Source organism: Dromiciops gliroides, chromosome X, assembly GCF_019393635.1.
Source record: "Dromiciops gliroides isolate mDroGli1 chromosome X, mDroGli1.pri, whole genome shotgun sequence".
NCBI classification, from domain to species: domain Eukaryota; kingdom Metazoa; phylum Chordata; class Mammalia; order Microbiotheria; family Microbiotheriidae; genus Dromiciops; species Dromiciops gliroides.
Window position 1 is genome coordinate 26794717 of NC_057867.1, and position 21279 is coordinate 26815995.

The 21279-nt window shown below is 41.7% G+C and overlaps 1 non-coding gene across 1 annotated transcript; it reads right to left on the minus strand.

Moving 5' to 3' along the window:
* Window positions 1–20594: 20594 nt before the first annotated feature.
* On the minus strand, window positions 20595–20756 carry LOC122734235. The gene has a single exon (XR_006354037.1). It is a non-coding gene; the product is annotated as a U1 spliceosomal RNA (small nuclear RNA).
* Between the last annotated feature and the right edge of the window lie 523 nt (window positions 20757–21279).

A 21279-nucleotide genomic window follows, 5' to 3' on the forward strand; every position in this document is an offset into this window, starting at 1 on the left:
GGCCCTGGAATCAGGAGGACCTGAGTTCAAATCCGGCCTCAGACACTTAATACTTACTAGCTGTGTGACCCTGGGCAAGTCACTTAACCCCAATTGCCTCACCAAAAAAAAAAAAAATGCTTGTTGAATGGGATTGAAGAAAGCCTAGGAACTGAATCTATATTGGTGGGCCCTTTTCTCCACTGAAGCTATGTAGACTGGGTCAGAGTACACATAACTTCCTCTATGAGTCTCGGTTTCCACACCACTAAAATGGGTCTTATACTGTCTAATTCATGGGGTTGCTGGGATGCTCGAATGGGTTGAGTGTTAAGTACTACACCATCCTATAGCATTAAAACAATTAAAATTGTCACTTTATATCTCTGGGCCTCAGTTTCCTCCTCTATAAAATGAGAGGGTCGGACTAGAAAGCCTCTGAAGTCCCTTCCTGCTCTGGACCTAGAATCCTATGTGTGACCTTAGGCGAGTCAATTCTCTCCCTGGACTTCTGATTCATCAACAAGCATCTATTAAGTACCTACTATATACACCAGACACTTTGCTCAACACTGGGGATACAAAGGAAAACAAAAAACAGTCTCTACTTTCAAGTAGCTCCTGGTCTAAAGGGAAAGACAAGATATAAAAAACTATATACAAAGAGAATATTTACAGGTACTGGGTAAGCCAGAGATAATCACAGAGGGAAGGCAGGAAATGAAAGGCTTAATATGGAGAGGACTGTAGCCCTGTAGGTAGGGAGGCCAGGAGAGAGAGGTAAGGAGGGAGAGAAGTCCAGGCACGGAGGACAGGACAGTGAAAATGCTGTCAGAGAGATAGAGGGTCTTGTATGAGAAGGGAGGTCAATGTAACTGAATCACAGCATATGTGGTGTTTGGGGTGGGGGAGAGAGATATAAGAAGACTAGAAAGGTAAGAAGGGGGGCAGGCATGTCATGTTGGGCTTGAAAAGATAAACAGAGGATGTGACGTTTGATCCTGTGTGTATTAGCAAGACACTGGAGTTGATTAAATGGTGTGTGACATGATCAGATCTGTTCTGTTAGGAAGATTAATTTCATAGCTGGGCTGAGGATGGAGTACGTGCATTTGGGAGAGATTTGAGGCAGGGAGACCCACCAACAGGATACTGGAATAGTTCAAGGGTGAGGGGATGAGAGCCAGAAGCAGGGTAGTGACAGTGTCAGAAGAGAAAGGGGGGGATATGTGAGATGTGTTGTGAAGGGAAAAAAACAATATAACTTGGTATTGATTTAAATGGGGGTTGGGGTGAGAGAGAATGAGGAATTGAGGATTTCACCTCCATCACATGCCTGGGGGACTGGGAAAATGGTCATACTCTCTATAGTAAAAGATAAGTTAGGAAGACGGGAAAGTTTGAGAAGTAAGACAGTGAGCTCAGTTTTGGACATGCCAAATTTAAGATGAGACATCCAGTTTGAGATATCCAATGGGCAGATGTTAGACTGGAAGTCAAGGGACGATTAGGGTTAGACAGACAGCTCCAACAATGAACTGTATAGAAATGAATATATGGGAGATGGTGAGATTAAAGTGGGATAATATAGAAGGAAACAAGAAGAGGGCCCAGGAGAGAACTCTGGGGGACTCCCCCAATGATGAGGCATGATCTGGATGAAGATCCAGCAAAGGAGGCTGAGAAGGAACAATCAGGTTAGGGGAGAACAAGGAAGAAACAATGTCACAAAAAAACCTAGAGGGAAGGGAGCATCAAGGAGAAAATGAGCAGTGCAAAAGACTGCAGAGACGTCAAAAGGGAGGGATAAAGATTGAGAAAAGGCCATTGGACTTGACAATTAAGAGATCATTGAGGAGGAAGCTAGGTGGCGCTGCAGTGGATAAAGCACCGGTCCTGGATTCAGGAGTACCTTAGTTCAAATCTGGACTCAGACACTTGACACTTACTAGCTTTGTGACCCTGGGTGAGTCACTTAACCCTCATTGCCCCCACCAGAGAAAAAGAGAGAGAGAGAGAGAGAGAGAGAGAGAGAGAGAGAGAGAGAGAGAGAGAACACACAAGCAATCATTGAGAATGATGGAAAAATCAGTTATGGTTGAAGTGGGAAGTAAGAAATCACTCTGCAGAAAATTAAGAAGAGACGGGGACAAAAGGAGATGGAGGTATCCATTGGAAATGGCCTTCTCAAGGAGATGGATAATATGTGGTAGGTGTTTAACAGGTGTTTAGTGAATCAAATGGGATCACTTGGGCATGTAGAGAGATCTGCTTGGCAAGGAGGGGAGATGTCTTTTCTCATGAAATGGGGGTGAAGGAGAAGGTATATGAGCGGTGGGAGGTGAAGAATGGGCCAGAAGAGGAAGCTGTCGGGAAATGGCCTCGGTTTTTTCAGCGGCATATGAGGCAAGGTTCTCAGATAAGAGGGTGGCAGGGCAGCTAGATGGCGCAGTGGATAGAGCACCGGCCCTGGATTCAGGAGTACCTGAGTTCGAATCCGGCCTCAGACACTTAACACTTACTAGCTGTGTGACCCTGGGCAAGTCACTTAACCCCAATTGCCTCACCAAAAAAAAAAAAAAAAAAAAAAAAAAAAGAGGGTGGTTATGGGAGGCCTCTGAGGTCTCTCCCAGCTCTAGGGAACTGATCTGTGAATGTGGCCCCAGGGAGCTGGACAAGGAGCAATGGGGAGAAGTAATGGAGAGTCAGATTTCAGTTCACTCTAAGGAAACATTTCCTTACACTGAGTTGTCCCAATGGACTGCCTCCAGAGCTAGGGTATTCCCTCTCCCTGAAAGTCTTCAGCCTTCCATTGCTGGGAATGTTTTTGGAGCAGGTTGTAGACAGGATCTCTGCTTATATACAGTCAAACTATCTGCCCTCTGAAGTCCCTCCCAGCTCTGGGATTCTGGAACTCTAAGATCAATCGATTAACGAGTATTCATTAAGTGTTTATTAGATGCCAGGCATTGATTGAATGTGGGATACACAGAAGGGAAAGACTCTCCACCCTCCAAGAGATTTTCCTTTAAGGAGGCTAACAATGATCTTCTTTTATATATTCTGCACATTTCTATATACTTAGGTTTCTTATTGCTGTTGTTTTCGGGACAAGTAAAAGGGAGATATGGCAGGGTCTCCAGCTAATCCTTCTTGCCCAGGTCTCATTGTACTCCCAGGCACACCCCCATTCTGCCCAGATTAAATGGACTCAATAACAGAAACCCAAAGCTATTTCAGAGGTCAGCTGTCCATCAGCCAACTCATCAATTAATCAATTTACTGATTTGTTTGCTGTTAGAGCCGGAAAGAGCCTTAATCATTAGCTATGTATCCTCATGTTACAGAAACAGATGTTGAGGCCCAAAGGGATGAGGCAATGGCATCAGAGTTGGTACTTGAACCCAGGTCAAAGTCCCTCTCCTTGTGATAGGGTATTAGAAATATATTGGGGAAGGGCAGCTACATGGTGCTGCAGTAGATAAAACACAGGTCCTGGATTCAGGAGGACCTGAGTTCAAATCCGGCCTCACACACTTGACACTAGCTGTGTGACCCTGGGCAAGTCACTTAACCCTCATTGCCCTGAAAAATTTTTTTAAAAGAAAGAAATATATTGGGGACTAGCAGGAGATGCAGATGGAGAGATAAGAGTGGGACCAGACTACAGAGGTCCTTGAATGCCAGACTAAGAAGTTTGGAATTGCTATAATATGCAACAGGGAACTATGATAAGCCAAAAACTGACATGAAATTAGCAGAAAGGGACCTTGAGTCAAAAGGCCTGGGTTCAAGTCTTGACCCTTGGCAACTGAGCTTTCTGACCTTGGGCAAGTCATTTCACTATTTTGAGTCTCTATTCCCTCAACTGATCACTGGGGATAATTATACCTTCATAATCTACTTCATGTGTTTGTAGTGATGAAAGTGCTTCACAAACATGAAAGAAATTAATAATAATAACAGTAATAATAAAAACTAAAGCAGAGCTTTAAGAAGGGAGATTTGCCTGGTAGATTTTGCAAAGCACAGGAGAGAGAAGAGTTTCAAAGTAGAAAGAATTAGGAGAAAACAATTAGAAGTCTGCTGGCACGGGGCAGCTAGGTGGCACAGTGGATAGAGCACCGGCCCTCGAGTCAGGAGGACCTGAGTTCAAATCCGGCCTCAGAAACTTAACACTTACTAGCTGTGTGACCCTGGGCAAGTCACTTACCCCAATTGCCTCACTTAAAAAAAAAAAGAAGTCTGCTGGCACAATCCAAGGGAGAAAGGCTTGGAGGGGTGGGTGGGAATAGAGAGGATGAAATGAGTGGGAGAGACATTTTGAATAGTAAATTAGCAGTTTGTTGGGGCTGACTGGATATGGGGTAGCAGCTAACTCACCGTGTTCTTGGAAAGGGGAGGAGGGAAGAAATATTTTCTGAACTTGGTAAAAAATGTTCTTTGGGGCCTAAAAGTGGGTTATGAATTCAAATTTCAGCTCTACCACTTAATTAGCTCTGTGACCTTAGTCAAATCCTTTCCCTTCTCTGAACCTCAGTTTGCTCATCTGTAAAATGAGTGGATTAGATGCGATGATCTCTGAGGTTTTGTCCAGCTCTAAATACTCTGATACTATAACTCTAGGATTGTTAGCCCTTCACTGGTTTGACTTTAAGTGACCATCATGAGGTTCACACACTCTCCTGTCAGTGTACTGGGGTAATTTTGCCTGCTAGATCCCAGTTGCCTAACCAGAATAGCCATGGAGCATGCTGGGAAGGTGGGAAACTGACTGAAACTTACCGGGGCTATGCCATTTGTGAATTGTTTCCATTCCTAGGTGCTTCTGGGCCTGGTAGAAAGAAGGCCTTTCCCTTTGCCTGGATGGCAAACTTGGACCCTCCTGTCTCTCTCATGTTTATGCATCTTCCTCAGGCACTCTAAGGCAATTGGGATTGTTGTATCATCTCATAAATTGGAAAGCTCAGATGATATATTTTCTTTATTTATCACTACCACCCCGAAGACAGGCCCGAGGAGCAAAGATTGCAGCAAATAAATAGGGAAAAAGGATGAACTACTCAGTCCTCTCTCATTAAATAAATACTTCCTCAAGGAGATTACTGTTCGGTGAACATTAGATGGAAGTGCTGTCTCACTGAAGGTTTGCTCGTCTCAGAGACGAGGTCATGGGATTTGGATCTGGGAAAAATTCTAGAGGTCATGTAGTCTAACCCACCCCCCCCCTTTCATTTTACAAGAGAGGAAACTGAGGCCTAGGAAAAGGAAGTGACTTGCCTAAGGTCACACGTAGGATCCTAGATCTAGACCTGAAATGGATCTCAGAGGAAACTGAGGCCCAGGGAGAGGGAAGGAGAAATTCCATAATACTAACACTTCCCTAAATATTAATGGACAGCCTTTATTTGACTTTTTCAATATGTCACTTTCCCCCTGGAGACTATGCAACAGTGTGCTGCCCCTATTCTCAAAACTAGGATATACGGATAAGAAGATTCTTTAGAATTTCCCCTTTTGGACACCAGTTTGAAAATCACCTCTCCTAGTGTTCCAGGCAGTGCCATAGAGTGAAGGGACCCAACTAGAGGTTTGCAGATTAGTATCCATTGATGCGTGATGGGAGACCTGCCCCTACTTCCCTTGGGAAGTTGGGCTTCAAACAAGGGGTCCTCTGACTTCAAATCAAGGTTCTTTCCTCACCACCACAGTAGTGATTTTGGAATTCTAATTGTTTCTTTTGTTGGGGACATTCATATTTCTACATTGGTCTCTGGCAGATAAGTGGCACCCAGAGCTGGTGTGCAGACAGCGCTTACTTTTCTTCTTCCCCCCTCCCCCACAAGCATACAGCATGTGGCTCAGCCTCACTGGGCTGCAAAGTTCCAGCAGGCCCCTGGAGAGCAATTTCCTTCCTCCAGGTAGACTTTCACAAACAACTGAGCCCATTCATATGTTCAACAAACATTTACCAATTTCCTACTTGATCAATGTTGAGCATTGGAAGAGATGCAAACTTCAGATAATGGTGGTGAATCTTCCATTGGTAAACTTTTACTTTCCTTACAATAATTCTGTAAAGAGGGTAGAAACACTATTATCATTCCCATTTTACATATGGGAAACTAAGGTACTGGGTAGGGGGTAATTTATCTACAGAGAGACTAGTAGTGCTATAGACATTATCCTCCACCATTTTACATATTAGCAAACAATTTAAGGGAGATTAGGTGATTTATCCTTGGTCACATGGCTAAGGGACAGAAATGACATGTGATCTCCAGTTTTTACTCCAGATCCACTCTTGCCACTCAAACCACATTGCCAGGTAGACTCTGAGATGGAACATGATGTTCTTTGGGAACTTTTGTTCTTTGTACTAGTTGATCTTTGCAAGAACTATATATGTACCTATTGGAGGGTCTTGGGGACTTTTTTTGGTGAGGCAATTGAGGTTAAGTGACTTGCCCAGGGTCACACAGCTAGTAAGTGTCAAGTGTCTGAGACCAGATTTGAAATGAGGTCCTCCTGAATCTAGGGCTGGTGCTCTATCCACTGTGCCACCTAGATGTCCCGTCTTGGGGACTTTTGAAAAAACTGTCCCATGGAGCCTTCAAGACAAGCCATCCTTGGCGGCCCTTATTGAGTTTCCCTACCTAGGTTCAAGAGAAGCAGTGATGGCAGTGGCTTCTTGCTGGGCCAGCCCAGGTGCTTGGGAATGAGCTCCCAGGTGCAGCACCGACTGGTCACTGACTGCTGACCAGCCCCTTCACCGTCCTTCAGTGTCCAGATGCCCAGAGTAACCTATGCAGCAGTCACTAAATCAATGTCAGTCAATCACCAACAAGCCTTTCTGAAGTATTCACAATGCTCCAGGCACTGTGCTAAGGTCTTAAAGAAAAGCCAAAACAGCTCCTCCCTTCAGGGAGCTTACATTCTTAGGAGAAAGCCAACAGATTTAGATCAGTTACACACAAGACAAGCACAGTGTAGATAGAAGGTAACGTCAGAGGGGATGGTACTGGAAGCTGGCAGTGGGGACCAGGAAAGATCTCCTGGAAGAGCTGGTGCTTGAGCTGAATCTAAAAGGAGGCCAGGAATTAAAAAAATGCTAGATAGGATTATTGACCAGACCTAGGCATTAGGAAAATCACTTGGGTAGCTTCATGGAGAATGGGTTGGAATGGGGAGAAATGAGGCAGGGAGGCCAAGTAAGAAGCTATTGTCCAAATGAGCAATAATGAGAGCCTGAACTATGGGTACGACTATGTGACTGTGATTAGAGAGAAGGGGAGCTACTCTGTCTGTCTGTCTATCTATCATCTATCTATCCATCTGGGGGCATTCTGGGAGAGAAGATTGGGAAAGGAGATATATAGAGACAGAGATAGAGATATATATGTGTGTGTATATATATATATATGCATATATACACACATACACAGGTATATGATATACATATATGCCTCTGCCTCTGTCTCTGTCTCTATTTATTTATTTTTTATTTGTTGTTGTTGTTGTTGTTGTTGCAGGGCAGTGAGGGTTAAGTGACTTGCCCAGGGTCACACAGCTAGTGTCAAGTGTCTGAGGCTGGATTTGAACTCAGGTCCTCCTGAATCCAGGGCCAGTACTCTATCCACTGCGCCACCTAGCTGCCCTCCCTCCCCCTCCCTCCCCCTCTCTCTTTCTCTCTCTCTCTCTCTCTCTCTCTCTCTATATATATATATATATATATATGTATATATATATATGTATATATATGTAATTTTAGAAAGAAATTCTAAGATTTGGCAACTTATTGGATGGGGAGAGTGAGAAAGAGAGCAGAGTCAAGAATGAATTGGGTTAAGTGACTTGCCCAGGGTCACACAGCTAGTGTCAAGTGTCTGAGGCTGGATTTGAACTCAGGTCCTCCTGAATCCAGGGCCGGTACTCTATCCACTGTGCCACCTAGCTGCGCGCGCACTCGCTCTCTCTCTCTCTCTTTATATATATGTATATATGCATATATATGTATATGTAATTTTAGAAAGAAATTCTAAGATTTGGCAACTTATTGGATGGGGTGAGTGAGAGAGAGAGCAGAGTCAAGAATGAATTGGGTTATGTACCTTGATGACTAGGAGGGCGGTGGTGATCTTGACAGAAGTAAAAAAGCTGAGGATAGGTTCGGAGAGAAATATGATGAGTTGTCTCTTGGATCTGTTGAATTAGAGATGTCCCTAGAATATCCAGTTTGAAATGTCAAACAGGGAATTGGTGATGTGGGACTGAGTCTCAGGATACAGAGCAGGGCAGGATGTATAGATCTGGGAATCATCTATATAGAGTTGATAATTGAACCCATGGGAGTTGGTGAGATCCTCAAGTGGGAGTATAGAGAGAAAATAGATGAGAGCCCTCCTTGCTGGAACACCTATAGTTAGTGACATGGATAAAGATCCAAAAAGAGACTGAGAAGGAACTATAGGACAGATAGCGGAAGAACCATGAAAGAACAGAATCCTGAAGACCCAGAGAGGAGAGAGTATAGAGGAAGAGAAGTTGGTCAACCTAGTCAGATACTATTTAAGGAGGAACAGGATTAAGAAGGGGCTATCAGATTGGGCAATGAAGAGATCATTGGAAATTTGGAGAGTGATTTAAGTTGAATGATGAGGTCAGACTACAGAGGGATTTAAGAGATGAGAGGGGCAGCTAGGTGGTGCAGTGGATAAAGCACCGGCCTTGGATTCAGGAGGACCTGAGTTCAAATCCAACCTTAGACACTTGACACTTAACTAGCTGTGTGACCCTGGGCAAGTCACTTAACCCTCATTGCCCTGCCCAAAAAAAAAAGAGAGAGAGAGAAGATGAGAGGAGAAAAAGTGGAGGCCACTGAGAACAGGGGACTTTTTTCAAGGAGTTTAGCTGAAAAGGGGAAGGAAATCTGTAGGATGGTTGTTGCCAGGCATTGTAGAATCTAGTGAAGGGTTTGTTTTTTTAGGGATGGAGGAGATACAGGTGTTTTTGTAGACAAGCAAGAAGTCAATCCACAGACTAGGAGAGACTGAAGGTTAGAGGGAGAGTAGGGATGAGAATGGGGCGTTCTGCTAGAGGATATGGGAAGGGGATAAAATCAAGGTACATGTGGAAGGGTTGGCCTTGACAAGGAGAAGGCCCAGTTAATCATCAGAGACTGGAGTGAAGGAGGAGATGGTGGGAGATATCAGGAAGATGTGAGAGGAGGAAGAGGTAGAAGAGAGAGTTCTTGGTGAATGGTCTTAATTTTTTTTCCACTGAAGTATGAGAGGGGAGGTTGTCAGCTAGGAGCGTGGGTAATGGGTGCCATGGGAGACTTGAGGAGAGAAGAAAAGGTTTGGAACAGCCTTTGTGGTGAATAGAATAGGGACTCTAGTGAGGGAGAATCAAGGGCTTGCTTCACCTCAGTGAGAACACAGTTGAGATTAGGCAGCCTAACATTGTAGTGGGCCCAGTCAATCAATTAATTAGTGAACATTTTTTAATTTTTCTCCAGTTACATGTAAAGACAGTTTTCAACATTTGTTTTTGTTTTTGTTTGTTTTTTGTTTGTTTTTTGTTTTTGCAGGGAAATGAGGGTTAAGTGACTTGCCCAGGATCACACAGCTAATATCAAGTGTCTGAGGCTGGATTTGAACTCAGGTACTCCCGAGTCCAAGGCCAGTGCTTTATCCACTGCGCCACCTAGCTGCCCCCAACATTTGTTTTTATAAGATTTCTAGTTCCAAATTTTTCTCCCTCCCCACTCCCAAGACAGAAAGCAATCCGATGATATAGGTTTTACATATACAATCACATTAAACATTTCTGCATTAGTCATGTAGTGAAAGAAGAATCAGAACAAAAGGGAAAACCCTCCCCAAAAAGTATAAATAGTGTAGTTCAATCTTCATTCAGAATCCACAGTTCTTTTTCTGGACGTGGAGAGCATTTCCCATCCTGCGTCCTTTGGAGTTGTTTTGGATCATTGTCTTGCTGAAAAGAGCAAAATATGAACATTTCTTAAGCACCTAATATGGGCCAGGCGCTGTGCTAAGCTCTCAGACTGAAGGTTTTTGTGATTTACTCTAGTTCTGTGAAGAGGAGTAGAGAGGGTGGATGGTGAGAATAATCCCAAGATGGGGCTTAGAAAGGTGCAATCAGCAATAGAACAAGGGCGCAAGGGAACCTAATGTAGATGAAGAGGGGAGGGCTGATCTGATTCACTAAGGGGTCAGGATTAGGAAGGGAGGAGAGTGTTAGCTTGGCAGGGCTCATAGTCTGGGAAAGGACTGAAGGGTGGGACTAGAGTTCACAGTGAGGCCAAAGAGTAGGTTTAGAAGGATTTAAGGAGAGATGGAACAATAACAGATTATGATCACATAAAGTCATTTCAAGGGTTCATAAACATGGAAATGGAACACTTGTGGGTGATGGTGTGAGCCACAGTATAATGATCTCTGAGATATGTGCGTGTGTATATGTACTATGTGCATATGTGTGTATGTATAAGTCCTCTAGAACCTAATGTGGGCTGTAATGAGACATCGTAGCCAGTGCCAAGCTATGTTGTGAGGGTTTCAGAAAATTGAATTCCATGAACATTTCTTCCCTAAGTGCCTGATCTTTTTCAGGTCCTTGTGTTTGATGCTAGGGATACAAAGATATAGCTCACCCCCACCCTGCTGTCAGGGAGCATACAGTCTAATGGGAAGAGAGGAACAAGCACGCATATAATTATGATAGAAGGGAGGATGAAGTAAGTGCAAAGGGGAAAACTAGGCCAAGTTCCTTGAGACATTTGAGGAGACCCCACCTTTTAGTGAGGTAGAGTGGGAAGGGTCAGAGAAGGCTTTCTATTTATGGAACATCTTCAGATGGTGATGGGGTCAGGGAGTCCATTCTAGGCATGGGGGAGATATAAGCAAAATCCCCTCCCCGCCCCTTGCTGAAAGTCCAAGTGATTCACTTGTCTATGCAATGCATTCTTCTCCAGGCTCCATTCCTGATTTTCCATATTTGTTTGTCCACCATGCCAAGGCAGCATTCTCACCCCAGAAGATGATGCCACTCCTGTGGTCCCTTCTTCTGGTTGGTTAGTTCTTCCTAAGGAAAGTGCTCAGGCCATCCATAGTCACCCCTTCATTCCTTCTTGGGCTCCACACTTGATTCTTCAAACTTCTTTCTCCACTGTACCCCCTGATGGGTCCCTTCTCTGCCTTCCCCTTCCGCCCCCTCTCCCTTTCTACTTCCTTTTATGAGTTGCCTTCCCTCCTTAGATTGTAAGCAGTTTGGAGGCAGGGACTGTCTTTCTTTTTGCTTGTATTTATAATCCTTAGTGCTAAGTACAATGGCATTTAATAAGTGCTTTATAACAACTTGATTTGAAAAAGAAAGAAGTATAAAAGGGACAAATGGGGCCATTTTTACAGCTCTTACATTTCCTCAAGTCATTGGGGGTCAGGAGCTCCTGGTGTTATCCTTGGGCAAGGAGTCAGTTCCATGGGAAGTGCTCCAATTCAGCAAATCAGAGATTCCTCTAGCCCAAAGCATCCTATATATCCCTGGCTTGAGAGTTGAGCTTAAAACTCAAACCTCAGAAATCCATGTGTTTCCTGGACTCTTCTCCTCCAGCCTGAGGGAGATCTGTCTTCCATTTTTAAGAGGGTGGAGACAGCCTGCTCACCTCTGTTACAACATTTACTATTGTTATCATTTTATTGTAATTTAGTTATTTTATTTTTATACTACCAGCTAAAGCAATGGATTTCACTGTCTGCAAGTTCTCTGACTAGGTAGAATAGTTGTCCCTGGATAGTTAGAGGTGGGGTGCAATTTCTGCAATTTACTCTCGCATGCCATGGACATACCTATTCATGGCCAGCTGGAGATATTAACTACTTCTCCTATATCCTTTTTCCTGTCCATTACGGTAGTGATTGTTACAATGGGACCCCTGAAGGTCTTCCAGGTGGACCTCCAGATGTTCCATGAGCCAATACCTTATGAGTCTGAACATTGAGAGCATGCCCGCTATATCTATCTATACTTTAGATAGTGGCCTGAATTTTAAAATTGTCTAAATGCTGAGGGGGGGAAAATAAAACCAGACATCACCTCATTGGTGTCTCATCAGAAGTGGTGCCAGTCAGTCTATTTTCAGGGAGGAGTAAATGGTGGCAACAGAACTAGGTGGGAGATGTGACCAGCAGAGACTCCTTCCCCATGTGCTCAGTTCCCCCTGTATTGGTGTGTGGGTGGAAATAAGCACCAATGTCCCAGGATTTCCTTTCTCTGATGTGGGCTTACTGTATTAGACTGTAATGTGGGTGCCTTCTTTGGGGTAGTAGAGAGAACCTTTGGGCTTGGTGTCAAGAAACCAGGGTTCATGTCCCAGAACTGCCCAAATGATGGTTGTGTGACCTTGGGTAAGTTATATAATTATATACTTTCTAAGTTGGAAGGGATCTAAATGGACTCAAGTGAAGGACTCAGTGGATTCAACTGATTACCTGAAGCAGGAAAATCTTCTGTCCGGCCCAACAAATAGACATCCAGCCACCGCTAGGCAGGGAACACAGTGAGTACCGAGGCAATCCATTCCACTTTGGGACAGTGGCTATCGTTAGAAGGTATGCCCTAGGGGCAGCTAGGTGGCGCTGCAGTGGATAGAGCACCGGCCCTGGAATCAGGAGGACCTGAGTTCAAATCCGGCATCAGACACTTAACACTTACTAGCTGTGTGACCTTGAGCAAGTCACTTAACCCCAATTGCCTCACTAAAAATTAAAAAAAAAAGAAAAGGTGTGCCCCAAATCCACCTCTGTAATGTTCTATTGTTTGGTCTTAGTGAGCTCTGAAGGCAAGCAAAACAAGCCTGCCCTTTGACCATATGATGACAAATATGACCACAGCTCTCTAGACCTCAGATTCGTTATCTATAAAATGGTGATAATAAACTCCATCCTACCTACCTACTCACAGAATCACAGTTTCAGAGACAGAAGGGGCTTTGGCCATCTAGTTCAATGCTAAGCAAGAATGCTCACTGATAACATATCAGGTCAGTGATCTTCCAACCTTTGCCTGAAGACCTCCAAGGAGAGAACAACAATCCATTCCTGAGGCTGCCCATTATTTAGGTATATTTTCCTGACATAAAACCTACATTTCCTTTTTTTTTTCTTTTGCAACTTCTACTTGATCTGTCCTGGATTTATTTGCCCATCAAAACCAAGCTAAACAAGGCTAATCCCTTTCCCCCCATGACCACCCTTCAAATATTTGAACCCAGCTACCTAGTCCAACCCCTAGTCTTCTCTTCTCCAGGCCAAGCATTACTAGTACCTTCATACGTTCCCAATGCAAGATGGCCTCAAGTCCCTCCATCATCCAGTAGGACCTCTTATGCGTGTAATTTTTAACCTGTGGTGCCCTGAATCAAATCCAGATGTGGTCTCATCAGGGAAGAGTATATTTCTGGGAACTTTGCTTCTCTTAATGAAGCCCAAGATGGTGTTCACTTTTTTGGTTACTATATCACACTGCTGAGTCATATTGAGCTTGCAAGTCCACTGAAACTCCCAGATCTTTTTTCAAATTTCTGCCTAATCATGACTCCCTAACCCTATTTTGTGAAGCTAATTTTTTAACCCAAAGGAAAGACTTTACATTTATCTCAACTGAATGACATCTTAGTAGAACAAGTCTAATATTTTTTAGCTTGTTAAGTCTCTTTGGTATCCTGTCTTTTTTATCCAGGGTTTTAGCCACCTCTCCCAGCTTTGTGTCAAATTGATGAGCATACCATCTATGCCTTTATCTTAGTGACTGATTTAAATATGAAATAGCACAGAGCCAAGTATAAATCCCTGGGGCATTCCACTGGAAACCCTGCCAAGTTGACATTGAACCAATACCAATTAACTTTGACTCTACCCATTCAACCAGTTCTAGATCTATCTAAATATGTTACAATCTACTCCCACATCTCTCCATCCTTTCCACAGGAATACAATGAAATTCTTTATGGAATGCTGAGCTAAAATCTAAGGGAATGATAGCTGGAGCATTTACCTGACCTATCAGTTTAGTAACCCTTCCAAAATGGTAGGAAAGCTAGAATGGCATGATTTGTTCTTGCTCTTTGAAATCAATGCTTCTATGGCTATTCACTAACCATCACTTTAATGACCCTTTCTAAAAATTAGGGCCAAATTTATTGGCCTATCATTTGCAGACTTGATCCTCTTCCTTTTTTTTCTTGAAAAGTGGAACAAAATGTGACTTTCTCTAGTTCTGTGATACCACTCCCATTTTCCATGCTCATTCAGAAATCACAAAAAGTACCTTAGTAATGATATCTGTCCCTTCATTAGTACTTGAGAATATAGTTTACCTGGGCAAGTTAACTTGATTATCCTGTTAGCCATTTTTAGTGCGAAGGTGATTCTCTTTTGAAGAGAAAGCAGAAAAAAAAATAATTGAGTAGCTCTGCCTTCCTTTTGTTGTCAGTTATCATCTCATGTACCCCAAGGGTCAGTCTTATTCTCTTTTTGATCTTCCTCTTTCTCTCAATGTGACATTGAAGAAACTGCACTATCTGTAGTCCTTAGCTCTCTTGCTAACAACAGTTCATTTTGAGGGTTAACCCTTTTGACATTCTGCAAAACCACATCACAACCTTATATTCCTCCTCTGTTACCTGCCCTTGCTTCCATTTTTGTGTACATATCCTTATTTTAATCTAAATAGGTTCATGAGTTCCCTGTGCATCCACATTGTTCTTTTTTCAAACATGTTTGATTTTTCCCCATTAAAACTGTTTCCCTTTGTGTCTTAAGAATCTCAGTACTGATAGAGGATATTATGAAATGCAAAATGTATGATTTTGATTACATTAAATTAAAAAATTTTTGTACAAACAGAAGCAATGCATCCAAAATTAGAAGGGAGGCAGAAAGCTGGGAAATGAATTTTATGGCCAGTACTTCTGATAAAGGCCTCATTTCTAAAATATATTGAGAACTAAATCAAATTTATAAGAATCCAAGTCATTCCCCAATTGAGAAATGGTCAAAGGATATGAACAGGCAGCTTTCTGATGAAGAAATCAAAGCTATCTATTGCCATATGAAAAAATGCTCTAAATGACTATTGATTAGATAAATGCAAATTAAAACAACTCTGAGGTACCACCTGACACCTATAAGATTGGCTAATATGACAAAAAAGGAAAATAATAAATGTTGGAGAAGCTGCAGAAAAATTGGAACACTAATGCATTTTTGGTGGAGCTGTGAACTGATCCAACCATTCTGGAGAGCAATTTGGAATTATGCTCAAAGGGCTATAAAGCTGTGCATACCCTTTGACCCAGCAATACCACCTTTGGGTCTTTTTCCCAAAGAGATGATAAAAAAAGGGAAAAGGACCCACATGCACAAAAATATTTATAGCTGTTCTTTTTGTGGTGGCAAGGAATTGGAAATTGAGGGGCTGCCCATCAATTGGGGAATGACTAACCAAGTTGTGGTATATGAATGTAATGGAATACTGTTGTGCTGTAAGAAACTATGAGCAGGAGGAGTTCAGAGAAACCTGGAAGGACTTGCATGAACTGATGATGGGTGAGATGAGCAGAACCAGCAGAACATTGTACACAGTATCATCAACATTATGTGTTGATCAATTGTGATAGACTTGATTCTTCTCACCAATACAACGGTACAAGAAAGTTCCAAATGACTCATGATGGAAAAGGCTCTCCAAATCCAGAAAAAGGAACTGTGGAATATGGATGCTGATTGAACCATACTATTTCTTTTGTTTTTGGTGCTGTTGTTTTTCTTTTTTGAGGTTTTCACTTTTTGCTCTGATTCTTCTCTTATAACATGACTAATGCAGAAATACGTTTAATGTTATTGTACATATATAACCTATATCAGATTACCTGCTGTCTTGATAAGGAGGGAGGGAGAAAAATTTGAAATTAAAAATCTTATAAAAACAAAAACAAACAAATAAATAAAAAAGAATCTCAGTACTGGGGCAGCGAGGTGGTGCAGTGGACAAAGCACCAGCCCTGGATTCAGGAGGACCTGAGTTCAAATCTGGCCTCAGACACTTGACACTTCCTAGTTTGTGACCCTGGGCAAGTCACTTAACCCTCATTGCCCTGCAAAAACCAAACAAACAGGAATCTCAGTACTGAAGGTTTTCCACCCATCCTAAGCTGACTTCCTCTGGAGAATTTTGGTTCTTTGGATCCTGACAATGCATCTTATGAATTCTTTGAAATCTGCCTTCCAAAAAATCTAGGGTCAAAGTCAGGCTCTGTCCTTTTTTCTCTCCTTTTCTATCATAAACTCAAGGAAGGAGTGCCCAGTTCCCATCTACAACAACCAGTCCTTCATTGTTAGTGAGAACAAGATCCCATACAACATTCTCCCTTTTGGTTCTTCATCTTTTGAAAGCTGAAGTGATCATCAAAGGATATCAAGAAATTTTTAGCTGCTGTTCTTTTGGAGAAGAGGAGGAAGAGGAAAAAGGAGGGAGAGAGGGAGGGGGAAAGAGAGGTGGGGGAGGGCGAGAGCGAGAGCGAGCGCTCCAGTGTATGTCTGGATAAATCAAGTCTCCCATAACTACTATATCATGTCTCTGAGCCAGGTATATGAGTTGTTTCTCAAATTCCTCATCTATTTTCTCTTTCCGTCCAAGTGTTTTGTAGTGTCAAAAATAAAATTACTTCTGTTAATCCCTTCAATGATCTTCACCCAAATGATTTCCACCATCCTTCCTTCTCCTTTCTTATTCCTGAATTTCCTCCCATAAATATACATTAGCAAGATACAATTTTATCATGAGCACTAACAAACCTTTATCTATCCTGTTTCTTTCAAATAAAAAGTAGCCATCCAGCTAGGTGGTGCAATGGATTAAGTACTAGCCCCAGAGTCAGTAGGATGTGAGTTCAAATCTGGCCTCAGACACTTGACACTTACTAGCTATGTGACACTGAGCAAGTCACTTAACTCCAATTGCCTTAAACATCTGGGGCCATCTCCAGTCATCCTGATGTATATCTTGCTACTGGACTCAGATGGTTCTGGAAGAGAGAATGAGGCTGGTGACTTTGTATAGCCCTCTCTCACTTAAATCCAAATTATTACAAGTCATGCGATCAACTCCCAAATGTCATTGTTACTTGAAAGTGGGCTGATCTACTCTTGTATGGCTCCACTCATGATCCCTTTAATTTTCCTAAACAAAATACCCCTCTATAGCTATCAGTATTGACAAACTATGTGCTAAGCACTGAGGATACAAATGAAATATCCAAGACAGTGTCTACTCTTAAGGCTCTTATTTGCTAATGGGGGAAGTAAACATTGATAAGACAATGGCACACAAAAGAGTGAGGCTGGGAAATATGAAGAAAAGGCCTTTCAAAGTTTCCCTATAAGAAAACCCATATAGGATCATTGATGTTGCCCAACCCTAGTAATCTGGTAAGAATAAGTTGCATGGGTTGAAGGACAGTGGTACCAGGCAACAGTGGGACATCAGTGGTAGGTGTGTCTCAAATCTATCTAGTACAGAAGTGAAGGGGTTGATTTTAAGAAGCTTTATTACAGCACAGTTACAAGAGAAAGAATAGTAAAGAGACTGATAAATGCCAATGGAAGCTCTGGAAGGAAGGAAAAGGACTAACCAGTCTAAAAAAGAGCTTTACAAGAAACAAATAATTCACAGCAAAGGAAATTGAATTTTTAAAAAGCCTATGGGAGGGGCAGCTAGGTGGCGCAGTGGATAGAACACCGGCCCTGGGGTCAGGAGTACCTGAGTTCAAATCCAGCCTCAGACACTTAACATTTACTAGCTGTGTGACCCCGGGCAAGTCACTTAACCCCAATTGACTCACTAAAAAGAAAAAAGCCTATGGGAAAGCTGAAAGTATTAAAATAAATTATACGATGATTCTTGATATGACAATGGAATAACTCCAGGAATCTCCAGAATGGTTCATAAGAGCAATAAAATAATTAGGTGAAAGGATCAAAGAAATAAGGGCAGAAATTAGAGTTCTAAAGGGAAAAAATCAGTAAGTCTAACAAGAGAGTAGATAATTTAGAATAAAACTCTCCACAACAGTTGATTTCATGAAAAAGAGAACTATGAAATTGGAAAGCAAAAAATCAGAGGCAGATGAAATGAACAAAATAAAAAGCAAAAGATTGAAAAAATTTGTGAGAGCTCTATGAACATGAATCTAAAATTGCATGTGAAGAGATAATCAAAGGATTGTAGCTTTTCCAGGAAAACTTGACAGAAAAAAACCCTATACTTTTCAGGAAATCATAAGAGAACACTGCTCAAAAATTCTGGAAACAGATGGCAAAGAACAAATCAAAGAGTCCACAAAACACCAACAGCAATAATTCCCCAAACTTAACTCCCCAAGAAACAAAGTGGTAAAACTTCCTACAATACTAAACAAATCTTGCAGACTTTAGGGTAGGGAGGTGGGTCATTCATAAAAAAAAAGGAAAATCAATCAAAATACTTCAGAATTACTGCTCATTTATGAGAAATCACTGAAATGGTTAAATTAATATCCATACTCAGGGTATTTATGTTGAAATAGCTCTTTATTATTTTATTTTAAAGGTTTATTGATGGTTTAAGAAATAAAATAATAAAGACCTATTTCAAAATAACTAAAAGGTAAGTTGGTTGAAGACTTCCCCCATGCATACTCATTGCTCTCATGAGACAGCTCTCTCTTTTTCTTCTCATCAAATTATTTCTCATTATGACTTCTTGAGAGCTTCCAATTCCTTCTGGGTTGACTTCCCTAATAGAATGTTAGGACTTGAAATCCTACCTATCTTTTTTTTTTTTATGGAACCCTTTGAAACCAGTTTCTCCCAAATCTAAGGAGGCTATTAGGTCATGCCCAGATTTCCTCTCCCTATCATCAACTCCAAAATGGAGTTCTCCCAGTTTCAACCCATCATTTCCACCTCATCAACCAATTCCTTCCTCTTAGTTACAGACCCAAAAAATGATTTTATCTTGTTCATCCCTCCATATTTTAAAGAAGGAAATTTTCATTAAGGCAATTTGAGAAATTATTAGCTGTTATGTTTTTGGCAAAGAAGTATGGCAGGAAATATTTGGATAATTAAAATCTAATTATTATTATATCAGCCTCTCTTCCATATTTGTGTTCTATTTCCTGAATTCCTCATTCATTTTCTTTTCATTTTTTGTCAAGATGGTCTGCATTATATTTTGATTACAGTTTTTATTTCTGTCTACATGGATATTGTTCTCCACCATGTTTCATGCTTATGATTCCTGGATGTGGCAATAAATAGATAGAGTTTTGGACTTGGCGTCAAGAAGACAAGTTCATATCCTGCTCCCAGACACTTCCCAGCTATATGACCCAGCAAGTTAATTAATCTTTCAGTCTTTTCATCTGTAAAATGGGCATAATAATTATACCTACTTCCCTGGATTGTTGTGAGGATCAAAATTGTAATGTTTTAGTTATTCATAACATGAGTACATCTTCTTAATCTACAACACAACCTACCCAGTATTTTTGGAATGAGAATCACGTGCCAACCTTGGGTCTCATTCTGCCATTTCAGCAATATTGATCAGATTACATTTTTCTCCTTGCACAGGATCTTCAGCTCATCTTTCTTGTTGCCCATCCTTTGTGCATCTGTATGTAGAGAGCAGAGGTCATGGATTTTAATGCATGCTCATTTCTAGAATTTTGTCTTCTATCAATAATTAGGTGCATGTACTGTTATTTTTCTATCTACGTTGTAGCTCCTCTCTATTGTATATGCATAAACAGTTTCCTTCCTCCCTCTTCCTTTTAAGTTTATAGTCATTTTGTTTAGATTTGCATGATGCTAAATAAATACATTCTTTTTTGTGTGGGGCAATGAGGGTTAAATGACTTGCCCAGGGTCATACAGTTAGTAAGTGTCAAGTGTCTGAGGCCACATTTGAACTCAGATCCTCCTGAATCCAGGGCTGGTGCTTTATCCACTACAGTGCCACCTAGCTTCACCCCCCGCCAATAAATACATTCTTACAAGCCCTTGTTACGTATACTGCATCTCTGGCCAAGCCCAGCACTCCTATATATTAAGCTGTGACTCCAAAATCCAAATGCTATTCCCAGCCTCCATCTTCTTCACCAGTCATTCACTACCCAATTTGCCTGTTGGCAGCAGTGATAACAATACCAGCTGTGTTCTTAAAGGCTTCAGTTCCTTTCCCAAGAAACCCTAATTATTGGCAATGCTTTCTAGCATCTTTTTAACAGGAGGATTTGTCCCCATATGGATCACCGGACATGGTTAGTCATGCAACTTGACAGGTCTTGGGAGGTTTTCTGTTACATCTTGGATATATACCCTAGGAAGATAGTCAATTTCTTCATTGTTATCACATTGACTAACAGCTGTCTCAGGCCCACAGGAAGGAGTCACCAACCACCAACACTTGACCATTTTCCTCTGTCTATTGCTAGATGGTCTGTCATTTGCCAGGATCCATGAATCCACACCATTATTTCTTTTTTTCCAGGGGAGAATGCCAATGCAGTCCCCCACTACCACAAATTATGCAGTTAAGTTTCCCACATTTGGGGAAATTACGAGAGTCAGCCCATCTGGAGTGCAAAGGATAAGCCTCGCCCTGGGGAAACCACCTTTGTGATCATGGGATCACCCCTGCCAGGTAAGTATCACATCATTATTTCTTGAAGGTCAAGCCACTGCTTTCTCTTCAAAGCCTTAAAGGTGGTCTTCTTTGAGAAGAGCCTCATATCTTTTTCTTGTTTTTTTTTTCTGTTCTCTCTTTTCATTTAGTATTTTATTTTTCCCCATTTACATGCAAAAACAATTTTTAACATTCATTTTTAAAATTTTGACTTCCAAATTCTATCCCTTCCTCTGTACTCCCCTTCATTGAGAAGGCAAGCAGTTTCATATAGGTCATATATGTGTAGTCATGCAAAACATATTTCCATATTATGTTGTGAAAGAAAACACAGAACAAAATAAAAGCCCAAGAAAAATAAAGTAAAAAGTGTGCTCATCATAAGTCCTTCATAGTTGTCTTAGATCATTGTATCACTAATAATAGCTAGGTCATTCAAAGTCGATCATCTCGGCGGTGGCTAGGTGGTGCAGTGGATAAAGCACCGGCCCTGGATTCTGGAGTACCTGAGTTCAAATCCGGCCTCTGACACTTGACACTTACTTGCTG